The sequence below is a fragment of the Octopus bimaculoides genome, chromosome 2, assembly GCF_001194135.2.
Source record: "Octopus bimaculoides isolate UCB-OBI-ISO-001 chromosome 2, ASM119413v2, whole genome shotgun sequence".
NCBI lineage: Eukaryota > Metazoa > Mollusca > Cephalopoda > Octopoda > Octopodidae > Octopus > Octopus bimaculoides.
This window is the reverse complement of record NC_068982.1, coordinates 579,253-583,110: the sequence shown is the minus strand read 5'-3', so window position 1 is coordinate 583,110 and position 3,858 is coordinate 579,253. Positions and strand designations below refer to the sequence as shown.

The following is a 3,858-nucleotide window of genomic DNA, read 5'->3' as shown; positions in this document are numbered from 1 at the left end:
ATGGTCATTATCAATATGGTCATTATCAATATGGTCATTATCAATATGGTATTCCGTTTATATGTTACCCATGAGTGTGTATAGTTATTTATGTTTAGGGGTTCATCTTGCGCCTTTGTGTGTGTGTGTGTGTGTGTGTGTGTGTGTGTGTGTGTGTGTGTGTGTGTGTGTGTGTGTGTGTGTGTGTGTGTGTATATATACACACACACATACACATATAGATACGTACATAACTTATTGAAAGTTATTGCTTAATAAATGTTTATCACAGCTGGATCCAAGCACAAAAGTACGAACGAAACAAGCGATATTGGCAATCGTAGACTTCGATCCAGCTAAACCTGGTTTTGAAGAATTGGTAAAAAGAGATACACACTACCATTTTCCTTTACACTATATATTGTTATACCACATTTAAAAAAAAAATCAATATAAGTTTTAAAAAATCAACTGACAAAAGATAAACGGAACCAGGAGGTAAATTAGAGTGACTTACTGCTTTGACTGAAGACAACTGTTGTATATAGTCAAAATGTATCCCTTGAATTGATCCGTTCTTGTGAATTTATATTAGAGATACTCCATTACTTAAAAACCTCAAACAATTTCGGTAGGTCAATGGGATTAGTTTTATGAACGAAGATTCCTTAATCTCTTCGCTTTTCACTAAATTCAGAAACACTCAGAGCTAGTGATGTGGAAGCCCAGGATCTGTTCAGGATTGGGACAACAGGAAGATTGAACAAAAAAAAAATCGTGTGTAATCACATGTATCAACGCATAGACAGATACGTCCACATATACACACATACGCACGCACGCCTAGGTGTGTGTGTGTGTGTGTGTGTGTGTGTGTGTGTGTGCGTGCGTGTGTGCGTGTTAGAATACAATTTCAAAATGACCAGTTTAAAAATCAACTCCCACTTGGTAACTTGTTTTCTATTTTCTTGTTGGGTGAGAACGGAGGGGGAGGGGGTATAATTTTTGGTTTCTGTTTTTGCCGTCAATAATTTCACACACATACAGAAGCGCACAAAACGAGACAAATATATACAAAATTGTGTCGATTTATACATAAACATACATGCATTTCCTTACATATATATACAAGTATACATACATATGACCTTAGGAACCCTAACAGAGAATGAGAAAATTATTTCCACTTGTATGGTCGCATAGTCATTCACACAATTACACTCACCTACATACATTTATACATGACACTTGCAAATCATATAAACACACACACACACACACACACACACACACACACACACACACACACACACACACACACACACACAAGCAGGCAGGCAGTGGTGCCTCCGAACAAGAAATGAGATGCGTAAAGACACATCAGAAGTGCGGGACCTGTTCAACCGGCTTGTCAACATATTTTCGTTATGATAAACCAGTCTAACAGAGAAATGTGTGACTTAACAAAACTGTTTGGGTAACTACAATAGGAGGCGGAGGAGGAGGAGGAAAATTAGAAAACGAAGGAAACGTATAAGGATCGCCACTAACTGTCAATCAGCCATCTTGGCAAGGGACAAGAATGGCTGCTGCTGCTGTTATTATTTTCTTTGTCCATGAGGTTATTATGTGTAGCCCCCGGTCAGTCTTGATTGAGTATACACATTTGGAGGTTATCTCTTGCTAATCAAGCGATTCACGTAGAGATTTTGTTGTTGAGCTGTTGACATTAGTGCTGCTGTTTTGGTTATTTTAGTAACACTTAACTCTTACAAAGACTTGTTGCATTCAACTCGGTCGAGACAGTTGAAACAATCGAAATATTGTTTATTCATTTAAAATGGCATATTAGCAGAATCATTAAAATTGTATTTGTTTAACACTGAAGTATAAACGGTTGTTATCAACTATTCACTTCAGAAATAATGTATTTATTAACTCATTTGGTTCTTGCCTTTGTTGCATAATATTGGATTCTCGAGTTATTACATGTTATACCTTGTTCGCTTTCATTATTTATTGATCCACCGGGATTTGCGGTGGAGTTTGACATGCTGCCGAAGGTAGTGGAATTAAGAGAACTGGAACCATTCATAGAATATTTAAAAAAAAAGTAAAATTGTTTTTTTAAAAAAAAGAGAGAACAAAAACAATGGAAAAAGATAAAAATTATAAACTACGAGTAAAACGTTCAAATAATACTGCCATGAGAGTGGGGCTCATGCAGCCATTTAATTTTTCATTTTTATATAACATTTTTCTTATTTTTCATTCGTTTTATGTTTTTGTCCCCATTGTGGCGTTCTGTCTGTCCTTGTGCTGTCTCCGCTATGTTTGGCCCTTGTGGCTGGAAATAAAAATCCTTATTTCTTGCAGCCAGAATCTCAAACCAGACTGACTTGACACTGCACGCTAAATTACAAGCCACTGACAAACAAGACGAATAGCAAAGGAATTTAATTTGAACCCGAGTAATGTGACCTCCCATACAACAAATGTGATATTTAAGGTCCCTAATTATTGAAAATGTTTATTATTTGTGATACATGAACATCATTTTGCTTCCTCAGATGAAAGTCAATAATTGTCTCTCGGGCATTCGTTATGTTGGCAAAAGAACAGTCCAAGCTTATATAACCATTGTTACTAAGCGCTGGATCAGTTTTCATTTCCCTCGACAAGATGAATCCAACGGGCGGCATTCAACCAGCCTTCACCAGATGAGATATTTTGTTTTAGTGAGATTTAACTAAGAACACTAGTCTGATTCTCTAAATTCTCAATTATAAATATACTTCAATATATTTTTCTTTTTTTTTTTTCTTTTTTGATGGATAATTTTTATTAACAACATATTTTTTTTACAAGAGAAATGAAAGAAAAAATATCAAAAATATCAAAGATCAAATGATTAAGAGAAAAAAAACCATGACTACCTCACCAAGGAAATAAAGCATTTCTGCCACAGAAGCTCTTCCATTGTTTTTAATCCATATTTTTTCTTCCACTCCTCTCTGCCTTCGGCTTTCTTTATTGCGATGTTCTCATCCCAATCTACGTCTCAGCATCTTTGATCCAGTCTCTCTTTGCTCGTCCTTTTCTCCTTTACCTTCTAATTGTCCAAATACGATGACATACACATATGACCCAGTCATTCTACTAATGTGGCCGAACCAACGAATAGTTCTTTGCTTTGTTGAAAGCATTAATTTGTTCCAAGACTGAACAGTTGGTCCTGCAACGTAAAGCCAAGAATTCTGTGAAAGCATGTCAGATCGAATCCTGACAATTTCAATGTTTTTAACTTTGCCTGTCTTGCAATATACACAATTGCAGTCATAATCTTGCCATTTCAAAAGAAATGGTAAGATTAAAACGGTGAACTTTTTAGATGTCACCCTTGATTTTAAAATTAATATGTTCTATCCTTAAACCGAATGAAAACTAACGTTACATGCACAAACATTCTAATCTTCCCAATTCTTTTATAGATACTCCTATTAATAATATCCTTTTTAGAATATCTAAGTTGTCAGCAAATGGACAAATATTCAATACTAGCGCTGAATGATATAACCAGGCTCTGGAAAGAAGTGACTTTCAGGGAAAAATAACATATTTTGTTTTCATATTTGGTTTGCTGCATTCTCAAGTTGAACTTGTATATTGTAACATATTTTATCGCATCGCGGAAGGATCATTATGCCAATTATAAACACACGCACTGCTTCTATTTCACTTTATTTTAATTTTGGTTAACCATTTAACCAATTAACGAATCGATTGTTTAATTGGTCGTTCGATTAATCAGTCAATCAATCAGTTGGATTTGTCCTTTCGTTTCCACACATGACCTCATCAATGACATGTCCTCTCTAC

The 3,858-nt window shown here is 35.4% G+C and overlaps 1 protein-coding gene across 1 annotated transcript in view; it reads right to left on the bottom strand.

The window, feature by feature from the left end:
* The window catches only part of LOC106870759 (cadherin-87A), a 119,297-nt gene extending 118,258 nt beyond the window's left edge, over window positions 1-1,039 (bottom strand). Inside the window, exon 1 of the mRNA XM_014916956.2 lies at window positions 497-1,039. The gene's annotated coding sequence lies outside the window, so the exon portion shown is untranslated. The remainder of the gene's footprint in view (window positions 1-496) is intronic.
* Window positions 1,040-3,858: the final 2,819 nt, after the last annotated feature.